Genomic DNA, 12472 nt, shown 5'->3' with positions numbered 1-12472 from the left:
AGTTCAAAGCCAGACTCAGCAACTTAGCAAGGTCCTAAGCAAATTTTGTTTCAAAATAAAATATAAAAACTGGCTGGGGATATGGCTCAGTGGTTAAGTGCCCCTGGGTTCAATTCCCAGTACCAAAAAACAAAAAGTAACTATTAATTGGGAAGTTGTCACTCTACTTACCATCATGGATGCCACCATCCTTATCCCTAACTCCCCAGAAATCTTGCTAAAATCTTCCCCATTGCTTTTGCTTCCCTAATCTAATTTGCCACCCACAAAGTTAAGATGACTCTCATTTTAACTTGCCGTTCCTTGCTTCTATGATTTATAAAAACCAAGACCTCAACAATAAAAGATCCTCACATTTTTGACTGACAGCTCCTCCAAACTGACTGGAGTTGGGACAATGAGTCAGGCCTACACTAATGAGCATGTGGTTGCTTCAGTTTCTCTGGCTCTGATTCAAAGAAAGTTTATGGAAAGACATCAAAACTCACTTTCAAAGTGGAGTGAGACTTCACAGAAGTTCTTGGTTTGGTTCCCTTCAGGAGAAATTAGGGTAATCTAACATCTGAATTCATGGTATAGTTACCTATGACCCCTAAGTCCTCATCTTGCAACGATCCTAAATCAGTTTACTAAACAGTATTTCTTATGCCTAGAACAATGTCTGGGTTGGGACAACAACAACAACAACAACAACAATAATAATAGTCATAGAAGCTAACATTTATTAATCCTGCTGAGGGAGATCCTATTGTTACCATTTTATAGTCTCTGCACTTTAACAAGACTTACGTTGAATAGCTGAAGGTCAGTCATTGAACTAGCACAGCAGGACTAAAACTCAAGGTGGATGCTTTCTCTGCTGAAGTAGCTGGACCCTGTAAGGTATGGCTGGCAACAGGAGAGCTGTGTTGCCAGACCTGAGCCTTTCCCTTCTCTGTGTCTGACTCCCTGCCTTGGGGTCTCACTCTCACCTATTCTTAATACATACACTTTCATTTCATATTTTGTTTTATATTAGGGTATTTTTCTGTAATTCAGCCAAAGTTTCTACTGAGTGCATTCAAACAGTGAGAAGGTGAAAAAAAAAATTCCTCTATATATCAACTAACCACTTGCTAAAGGATGAATTAAATGAAGAATTTATTAGAAATAGGGCTAACAAGGATCCAAGATGGCGGACTAGAGGGTGACTGCATCTTCCGTCGCTCCAGAACTCAGGATTCAAGAAGGGGAGGTACTGAGAGACTTGGACCAACATAGAGCCGAGGGGTGAGTCTTTCCCACCAGGTGAACCTCAGCCTGGGCGGCAGGCCTGGACAGTGGGCAGCTTCTTGGAGCTGGGCAGGGCAGCGAGAGTCTTCCCCAAGCAGCCCTGCTCCCTCCAGTGGCAGGCGGGATCCACAGCCAGCTTCTAGGAGCAGGCCCGCCCAGTGAGAGCTTTTCCGCACAGAGCCAACCCCAAGCCCCAGACTAAGCGCGGCTTCCAGGACCAAGACAGGACAGGGAGAGGCTTTTACGAGTAGCCCGGCTCCCTCAGGCAGGGAAAGGCCCTGTCTATAGCCAGCTTCTAGGAGCAGGCCCACCCAGTAAGAGGATTTCCACACAGAACCAGCCCCCAGCCCTGGACCCAGTAGCGGGCTAGGGGCAGCTTTCTTCAGAAGCACTGCATTATCAAGTTCCTCCAAGACTTCAGGCTACTGAAGGCTGGGAGGTGATATACTGGAAATCTACAGGGACACTATAAGCCAATAGAGGAAATCTGCAATAGCTCAGAGTCCGACTGATACCTGACTGATATGAGAAAACAAGAGAAGAAAATGTCCCAAACAAACCTAGATACTACATCAATAAAACCCAATGACAGCACAGCAGAAGAAATGTCAGAAAGGGAGTTCAGAATGTACATAATTAAAACAATCAGGGAAGCAAACAAGGAGATGAAAGAGCAAATGCAGGCATTAAATGATCGCACCAATCAACAGTTAAAAGAGCAAATACGAGAAGCAAAAGATCATTTGAATAAAGAGTTCAGAGATACTGAAAAAAAAACAAACAGAAATCCTTGAAATGAAGGAAACAATAAACCAAGTTAAAAATGCCATAGAAAGCATAACCAATAGGATAGAACACCTGGAAGACAGAACCTCAGACATTGAAGACAAAATATCTAATCTTGAAAACAAAGTTGACCAAACAGAGAAGATGGTAAGAAATCATGAACAGAATCTACAAGAACTATGGGATATCATGAAAAGGCCAAATTTAAGAATTATTGGGATTGAGGAAGGCTTAGAGAAACAAACCAAAGGAATGAACAATCTACTCAATGAAATCATATCAGAAAATTTCCCAAATCTGAAGAATGAAATGGAAAACCAAGTACAAGAGGATTATAGGACTCCAAATATACAAAATTACAACAGACCCACACCAAGGCACATAATTATGAAAATACCTAACAGACAAAATAAAGACAGAATTTTAAAGGCTGCAAGAGAAAAGAATCAAATTACATTCAGGGGGAAACCAATATGGATATCAGCAGATTTTTCAATCCAGACCCTAAAAGCTAGAAGGGCCTGGAACAACATATACCAAGCCCTGAAACAAAATGGATGCCAACCAAGAATCTTATACCCAGCAAAACTTACTTTCAGATTTGACGATGAAATAAAATCCTTCCATGATAAACAAAAGCTAAAAGAATTTACAAAAAGAAAGCTGGCATTACAGAACATTCTCAGCAAAATATTCCATGAGGAATAGATGAGAAACAACGATGCAAATCAGCAACGGGAGGAACTGGCCTAAAGGAATAGCCAAATAAGGAGAAACCAAATCATGTCAAAAAAACAAAAATGAGTCAAATGACTGGGAAGATAAATCATATCACAATAATAACCCTGAATGTTAATGGGCTGAACTCATCAATAAAAAGACATAGACTGGCAGATGGGACTAAAAAGAAAAATCCAACAATATGCTGCCTGCAAGAGACTCATCTCATAGAAAGAGATACCCACAGACTAAAGGTGAAAGGATGGGAAAAAACATACCATGCACACGGACACAGCAAAAAAAAGCTGGAGTATCCATCCTCATTTCAGATAATGTGGACTTCAAGCCAAAACTAGTCTGAAGGGATAAAGAAGGATATTACATACAGCTTAAGGGAAGCATAAATCAGCAAGACATAACAATCATAAATATCTATGCCCCAAAATTGGCTCATCCATGTACGTCAAACAAATCCTTCTTAATTCCAGAAATTATATAGACCACAACACAATAATACTAGGTGATTTTAACACACCTCTCTCACCACTGAATAGATCTTCCAAACAGAAATTGAATAATGAAACCATAGATCTCAATAACACAATCAATAATTTAGACCTAACGGACATATATAGAATATACCATCTAACAAAGAACGAATACACTTTCTTCTCAGCAGCACATGTATCCTTCTCTAAAATAGACCATATTTTATGCCACAAAGCTACTGTTAGCAAATACAAGAAGATAGAAATATTACCTTGTATTCTATCAGATCATAATGGATTGAAATTAGAAATAAATTACAGAATAAAAAACAACTTCTCCAATACCTGGAGATTAAATAATACACTATTATATGATGAATGGATAACAGAAGATATCAGGAGGCAAATAAAAAAATTCTTAGACGTAAACGAGAACAAAAATACATCATATCAAAATCTCTGGGACACTATGAAAGCAGTGGTTAGAGGAAGATTTATTTTATGGAGCGCATTCAACAAAAGAAGAAAAAATCAACAAATAAACAACTTAACACTACAGCTCAAAGCCCTAGAAAAAGAAGAGGAGACCAACACCAAAATTAGTGGAAGACAGGAAATAGTTAAAATCAGAGCTGAAATCAACGAAATTGAAACAAAAGAAACAATCGGAAAAATTAACAAAATAAAGAGTTTGTTCTTTGAAAAAATAAACAAAATTGATAAACCCTTAGCCACACTAACAAAGAGAAAGAGAGAAAAAACTCAAATTACTAAAATTCGGAATGAACAGGGAAATATCACTACAGATATGAGTGAAATACAAAACATAATTAGAAGCTATTTTGAAAATCTATACTCCAACAAAACAGAAACCCTCGAAGACATTAACAGGTTTCTACAGACATATGAATTATCTAAACTGAACCAGGAGGACATACACAACTTAAATAAATGAATTTCAAACAATGAAATAGAAGAGGTGTTCAAAAGCCTAACAACAAAGAAAAGTCCGGGACCAGATGGGTTCTCAGCTGAGTTCTACAAAACCTTCAAAGAAGAGCTCATTCCAATACTCCTCAAAGTATTCCATGAAATAGAAGAGGAGGAAACCCTCCCAAACTCATTCTATGAAGCCAATATCACCCTGAGACACATCAAGGAAAGAAACTTTCAGACCAATATCCTTAATGAACATCGACACAAAAATTCTCAACAAAATTTTAGCAAATCACATACAAAAATACATTAAAAAGATAGTGTACCACAATCAAGTGGGTTTTATACCAGGGATGCAAGGGTTGGTTCAACATCCGGAAATCAATAAATGTCATTCACCATATTAACAGACTTAAAGTTAAGAATCACATGATTATTTCGATAGATGCAGAAAAAGCATTCAATAAAATACCGCATCCCTTCATGCTCAAAACACTAGAAAAAATTGGGGTAGTGGGAACATTCCTTAACATTGTAAAGGCCATCTATGCTAAGCCCATGGCTAATATCATTCTAAATGGTGAAAAACTGAAAGCGTTCCCCCTAAAAACTGAAACAAGGCAGGGATGCCCTCTTTCACCACTTCTATTCAATATCGTTCTTGAGACTCTAGCCAGAGCAATTAGACAAACCAAAGAAATTAAAGGGATACGAATTGGAAAAGAAGAACTCAAACTATCCCTGTTCGCTGATGACATGATTATATATTTAGAGGAACCCGGAAATTCCACCAGAAAACTTTTAGAACTCATAATTCAGTAAAGTAGCAGGATATAAGATCAATGCTCATAAATCCAATGCATTTTTATACATAAGTGATGAATCTTCAGAAAGAGAAGTTACGAAAACTACCCCATTCACAATAGCCTCGAAAAAATAAAATACTTGGGAATCAATCTCACAAAAGAGGTGAAAGACCCCTACAATGAGAACTACAGAATACTAAAGAAAGAAATTAAAGAAAACCTTAGAAGATGGAAAGATCTCCCATGTTCTTGGATAGGCAGAATTAATATTGTCAAAATGGCCATACTACCAAAAGTGCTATACAGATTCAATGCAATTCCAATTAAAATCCCCATGATGTTCCTTACAGAAATAGAGCAAGCAATCATGAAATTCATCTGGAGGAGTAAGAAACCCAGAATAGCTAAAGCAATCCTTAGCAGAAAGAGCAAAGCAGGGGGTATTGTATTACCAGATCTTCAACTCTACTACAAAGCAATAATAACAAAAACGGCATGGTCTGGGTACCAAAATAGACAGGCAGATCAATGGTACAGAATAGAGGACATGGACACAAACCCAAATAAATACAATTTTCTCATACTAGACAAAGGGGCCAAAAATATGCAATGGAGAAAAGATAGCCTCTTCAACAAATGGTGCTGGGAAAACTGGAAATCCATTTGCAACAGAATGAAATTGAACCCTATCTCTCACCCTGCACAAAAATCAACTTACAATGGATCAAGGACCTTGAAATCAGACCAGAGACCCTGCATCTTATAGAAGAAAAAGTAGTTCTAAATCCTCAACATGTTGGCTTAGGATCAGACTTCCTTAACAGGACTCCCATAGCACAAGAAATAAAAGCAAGAATCAACCACTGGGATAGATTCAAACTAAAAAGCTTTCTCTCAGCAAAGGAAACTATCAGTAATGTGAAGAGAGCGCCTACAGAGTGGGAGAATATCTTTGCCACTCATACTTCAGATAGAGCGCTAATTTCCAGAATATATAAAGAACTCAAAAAACTCTACACTAAGAATACAAATAATCCAATCAACAAATGGGCTAAGGAAATGAACAGACACTTCACAGAAGAAGATGTACAAGCAATCAACAGATATATGAAAAAATGTTTAACATCTCTAGTAATAAGAGAAATGCAAATCAAAACTACCCTAAGATTCCATATCACCCCAATTAGAATGGCGATTATCAAGAACACAAGCAACAATAGGTGTTGGTGAGGATGTGGGGAAAAAGGTACACTCATACATTGCTGGTGGGGTTGCAAATTGGTACAGCCACTCTGGAAAGCAGTATGGAGATTCCTCAGAAAGCTTGGAATGGAACCACCATTTGACCCAGCTATCCCACTCCTTGGCCTATACCCAAAGGACTTAAAATCAGCATACTACAGAGATACAGCCACATCAATGTTCAGAGCTGCTCAATTCACCCTAGCCAGATTGTGGAACTAACCTAGATGTCCTTCAATTGATGAATGGATAAAGAAACTGTGATTGATACACACACACACACACACACACACACACACACACACACACACACAGAAATATTACTCAGACATAAAGAATGATAAAATTATGCCATTTGCAGGCAAATGGATGAAACTGGAGAATGTCATGCTAAGTGTGATAAGCCAATCTCAAAAATCCAAAGGATGAATGATCTCGCTGATAAGCGGATCATGACACATAATGGGGGGAGGGGTTAGGGTTAGGGTTAGGGTTAGGGTTAGGATTAGGAAGGGAGGCAAGAATGGAGAAAGGAAGGACTGTATAGAGGGAAAAGAGTGGTGGGAGGGGTGGGGGGGAAGGGAAAAAATAACAATGAATCAAACATTACCCTATGTAAATTTATGATTACACAAATGATATGCCTTTACTCCATGTACAGAGAAACAACATGTATCCCATTTGTTTATAATTAAAAAAGAAAGAAAGAAAGAAAGGACTAATGAAGAAACCTCTTGATTTGAAGGAGAGTGCAGACTTTGCAACCATGGAAGACAGCACAATGAACATCTTTGCCTTCCTCCAGTCAACAGGAAAGGAGGGAAGCAACAGGGATAGGAGCTATTAGCTCCCTAAGAGGAGGTGGCATAGGACCTAAAGAGACATGTTCTCTCCATGATTCATGGTCCCAGGAATTAGTTGAAGGCTGGCTAGTGAGGAATTAGGTCTTTGGGAGACTAAGCATTAAGGATTTGATGCCTTCTTACCTCTGCCACATATAATTAAAAACAGAACAGTACCAACTCATAAAATACAAATCATACACATGTGTCACATGTGTTAAAATAGAGATACTTTTTTTCCTATTGAAAAATCTGGTCTCTCTCATGTATATGTGGTGTGTTTTACTGAATTAAGCATTGCTTAGTATTGTCTACTGAGTAATTCAGTATTGAGCAGTTAAAATCTAAGGTTTTAGAAGGCCAATTCACTGCAACAAAGAGCAAGTAGAGTTGGTCTAAGGCTCATCAGTTTCTAAACTAAATGACTAGTAGTAGTGTTTAGTTAAGATTAATCAAGCAGTTCAGGGTTGGGGTTGTAGCTCAGTGGTAGAGTGCTTACCTAGCACATGAGAGGCATTGGGTTCGATCCTTATCACCACATAAAAATATATAAAATAAAGATATTGTGTTCATCTACAACAACAAAATGATTTTTAAAAAAGATTAATAAAGCAATTCTTTAAAACAAGTTTTCAAACTATTCCAGGAAATGACAGGGTCCTATGGAGAAGCTTCTGGAAGCACTGGGGAGTGGGTAGAGAAGCGTGGCTTGTGCTCTTCACCCGTTTTCAGAGTAGTTCTACATCTGTCTTACGTAGTCAAGATCTATATAAGATTTTTGTTGGAAATGCAGTTTTGTGGCAAACAAACACTGTAAAATTTTCCTTTTACTGACACTGGAACTGAACCCCATGAATCAATCCAACTAACTTACAACCTCTGTGAGACTAGCCCCCATTCTCCATCTTCAGATGTCCAGGTAGCCAGCAGAGTCCTGTGTGGAGACTAGGAAAGTGTTGGCTGAGTACATTTTTCCTCCAAATATGTAATTAATAGTACACATTATCAATTGCTTCCCAGGAAGTTCATGGCAGAAAAAAATTTTAAAAACACATTATTTTCACTGGTGTTGGTTAAGTAAGACATGTGGTACATTTAATCTAACATTTTCTGGGTCCAGCAAACATTTTATTGTAGTGGTTGATATTGGTATAAAATGGAATTATATCTCCAAAATTTTATTGAATTGCTTAATACTACAGCAAAGGTTTTGAAGTATAAGCCGGGATGATGATGGCTTTGCCCTCAAATTTAACTGTTTAAACTGGGCCTGGTGGTGCACATCTGTAATCCCAGTACCTCAGGAGGCTGAGGCAGGAGGATTGTGAGTACAAAGCCAGCCTCAGCAAAAGTAGGTGCTAAGATTTCAGTGGGACCCTGTCTCTAAATAAAATGCAAAATAGGGCTGGGGATGTGGCTCGGTAGTTGAGTCCCCCTGAGTTCAATCTCTGGTACCCCAAAACAAAAACAAAAACAAATTAACTACTTAAACACTTTTGGTAGCATGAATTACAAAAAAAGAAAAGAAAAAAAGATGAAGAAGTTGACTATCCCTCAGAGGGAAGTAGGAATCATGGACTCCATTCAAAGCCTTTGGATGCAATCACTGGTTTGCCTTAGGCCCCTGAATTTCCTCTCTTCCATCTGTTCACTACTCTGGGTTACCCTTCACAATCCTTCAGGCCTCTCCTTCACTCTTTCTACAAAGAAGAGGATTTGATAGACTCAGTCATGCTAAGATGTCGCAGGTGGATGTTAATGTGTCACCCTCTCCTTGCAAAAAAAAGCTGGCAGGTAAGAAAAATCAAATCAATAGTGTAACATCAATGACTTGGATAGATGTGTAGTTTCTTCTTTATAAAGTCAGAGGCAGCTAGGTCCTCTCAGCATCTTTAGGATGACAAAGCATGCTTAAAAAATGGCCCCATCCTCCATGAACTTAACATATACTGATGGCATTTAAAAGCTGTTTTCTTTTATGAGAGACAATTTAATAATAAACATGCTCCCAATATCACTTGTAATCATCTCTGCCCTTACTATGTTAATAAAGAATCAGTCAAAGATGTGATCTGGAATGACTGAAGTCCATATGGCAGATTTCTTCAGCTTTCTGAATAAAACACATGCAATTTACTTAGCCTAACAGTCAAGACTTTCCATGAGTCGAACACACCTGCCTAGTCAACCTTATTTCCCCTAAGTAATAGCCATACACAAGTAAGCCATTTTAAGTGCTTGGTTATAAGCTATATATATTTTCAAGTCTTTTAAAGTTACCTATTAGTAAGGAAATACATTATTCCAAATCTTGATGATTAAAACAATAAACATTATTATCTTACAGTTACTGTGGAACAAGATTTTAGAAGTAGCTTAGCTATGTGGCCTGGCTTGGAATTCCTCAGGAGGCTACAGTCATGTCATCTACTTTTGAGGTGACTAACTAGAAAGTTGGGGCTGGTTATTGGTGAGAGGATTCAGTTCCTCTCCACAGGGGTCTCTTCCAGGACTGTTCAGAGATACCTGTTAGTTTCCCCCAGAGAATGATCCAAGGGAGATAGGTATAAGGTATCTTTTTAATAATCTAGCCTAACAAGTCACACGGAATCACGTTTACTATATTCTATGAGAATCACTAAAGTCTGGCCCATATTCAAGGAAAAGGGAATCAGACTCCATCTTTGAAGGAGGAGTATTAAAAAAATTGTGGAAATATGTTAAACCATCATAGTGCCTCCCACCCCTTGCTCCTTCTGTTCTTTCTGCTCTATCAGAAGAGCCCAATTCCACATACATTTCAAGACCCAGTTCGACTGTTACTTCCTCCAAAGAGCCTTCTCAATGCCTCCTAAGAGCTTTCTTTTTTGTATGCCCATTATATTTCTACATTTTTACTACACTTACTGTTTTTTATCTTAAATATTAAGTATTCATGTATTCCAAGCCAGGGTTTATTAACATTGGAACGATAGACATTTTGGTTTGGATACTTCTTTGTCGTGGGGGCCTGTCCTATACACTGTAGGATCTTAAGCCCCATTTCTGGTCTCTTCCCATCAGTTGCAAGCAGCATTTCCCATCCTGAGTTACGATGAAAAATCTCTTTAGAGATTGTCAAATGTTCTGTCTTAATATTCCTGGATCCACCACTTATCCTGTACACTTCCTAGGCATTCTTCAATATTCTGAGTGATTTCAAAAGCTTCCTTTTTTTTTTTTTATAACTTGGTGCATTATAGTTAAACATGAAATTGTAATTCATTGTGATATGTTCATACATGTACATAACATAGTTAATTTCATTCCACTATTCCCACACTTTCCCATCCCTCCTCCATATTCCCTTTCATCTACTCCACTGCTCTCCCTTCTATTTTCATGAGACACCCCTTCTTTAAAATTCCTTATTTCTCTCTAGTTTCCACATATAAAACATTTGGTTATTTCACTCAGCATGGTATTCTCCAGTTTCATTCATTTACCAGCAAACCCAAAATTTCATTCTTCTGTATGGCTGAGTAAAACTCCTTTGTATACATGTACCACATTTTCCTTATTCATTCCTCTGTTGACGAGCACCTGGCCTGTTCCAGAACTTGGCTATTTTGAATTATGCTGCTACAAACAACACTAATGTGCAAGTATCAATATAGTTATGTTGACTGTAGTTCTTTTGGATAAATAGCTGGGCCATACCGTAGTTCCATTCCTAATCTTTTGAGGAATCTCCATACTGCTTTCCAAAGTGGTTGTACTAATTTGCAGTCCCACCAACAATGTATGAATATCACCCCCCCATCCTCTAGAGCATTTATTATTGTATGTTTTGATGATTCCCACTCTTAACTGGAGATGAAATTCAGTATAGTTTTGATTTGCATTTTCCTGATTGCTATGGATGTTGAATATTTTAAAATATATATTTATTGGCTGTTCACATTTCTTCTCTTGAGAAATGTCTAGAGTTTCTTTACATACATATATTCTAGTTATTAATTTCCTGTTGGAAAAGTAGCTGACAAAGGTTTTCTCCCATTCTATCCATTTTCTTCACACTCTTTTTGTCTGCTATGCAGAAGCTTTTAAATTTGAAGTCATCTGCTTTTTGATTCTTGGTTTTATTTTTTGAGCTTTAGAAGTCTTATTGAGGAAGTCGGTGACTGTGCCAATAAGTTGGAGTGTTGACCTTATGATTTTTTCTAGCAGTTGCAGTATTTCTGGCTTAATTCCTAGGTCATTGTTCCACTGAGTAGATTTGTATGCAGGGTAAGAGGAATCTATTTTCATTCTACCTATATATCTAGCTTCTCCATCACCATTTGTTAAAAATGGTATCTTTTCTCCAATGCTTTTTGGCAGTTTTTTCAAGGATCAGATGACTATATCAATGTTGATTTATCTCTATGTCTTTTGTTCTTTTCCAATGGTCTTCATGTCTGTTTTTGTGGCAATACCATGCTGTTTTTGTAACTATGGTCCTGCAGTATAATTTGAGATCAGATATTTTGATGCTGCCAGCATCATTCAGTATTAATTTAGTTGTTGTAGGTCTTTTACTCTTCCATAAGAATTTTGGGATTTTTTTTTTAGTTAAGAATGTCATTATTTTCAAGATTAAAGTTTATATCTGTCACTTAAAAATGTCATTTGTATTTGTATTTTGATGGACATCACATTGAATCTGTACATTGCTTGGGATAATGTGGTCATTTGATGATATTTTCCTATTCAAGAACATGGGAGGTCTTTCCATTTTCTAAGTTCTTCTTCAATTTCTTCAATGTTCAATAATTTTCATTGCAGAAGTCCTTCCCTTCTTTTGTTAGGTTAAACCCCACACCTTTTCTTTTGAGGCTATTGTAAATGAAATTGTTTCCCTGATTTCTTTCTAGCAGATTTATTATTAGAATATAGAGAAGCAATTGATTTTTTTTGCACGTTGTTTTTGTGTCCTACTACTTTCCTGAATTTGTTTATCAGTTCTAGAAGTCTTTGAATTATTATTTTGAGTTATTTTGGGTTTTATAAGTATAGAATCATGCTGGCACACAGAAATGATTTTTTTTTTTTTCCTATTTGTATCCCTTTAATTTTCTTCTCTTGCCTGATTGTTCGAGCTAGTTTTAAGAACTGCACTGAATAGGAGTGGTAAGTATGGATGCTTTTCTTGCTCCTGATTTAGAAGAAGTGCTTTCAGTTTTGCTCCAGTATAATGTTAGCTTTGGGTTTTTCATATATAGCCTTATGATTTTGAGGTATGATCCTTCTATCCCTAGTTTTTCCAGTATTTTTAACATGAATGGGTGCTTAGTTTGTCAGAAGCTTTTTATGCATCTATTTAGGGATTATCATGTTATTTTTGTCCTTGATTTTATTT

The 12472-nt window shown here is 37.4% G+C and overlaps 1 protein-coding gene across 1 annotated transcript in view; it reads left to right on the top strand.

Moving 5' to 3' along the window:
* Positions 1-12472, top strand: part of LOC306659099 (uncharacterized protein) — a 155235-nt gene that overhangs the window by 22486 nt on the left and 120277 nt on the right. The window lies entirely within an intron of this gene.

Source organism: Sciurus vulgaris (genome assembly GCF_902686455.1).
Source record: "Sciurus vulgaris genome assembly, chromosome: 4".
In the NCBI taxonomy this organism is placed as follows: domain Eukaryota; kingdom Metazoa; phylum Chordata; class Mammalia; order Rodentia; family Sciuridae; genus Sciurus; species Sciurus vulgaris.
The sequence above is the reverse complement of the archived record's forward strand: the minus strand, read 5'-3'. Positions and strand labels throughout refer to the sequence as shown.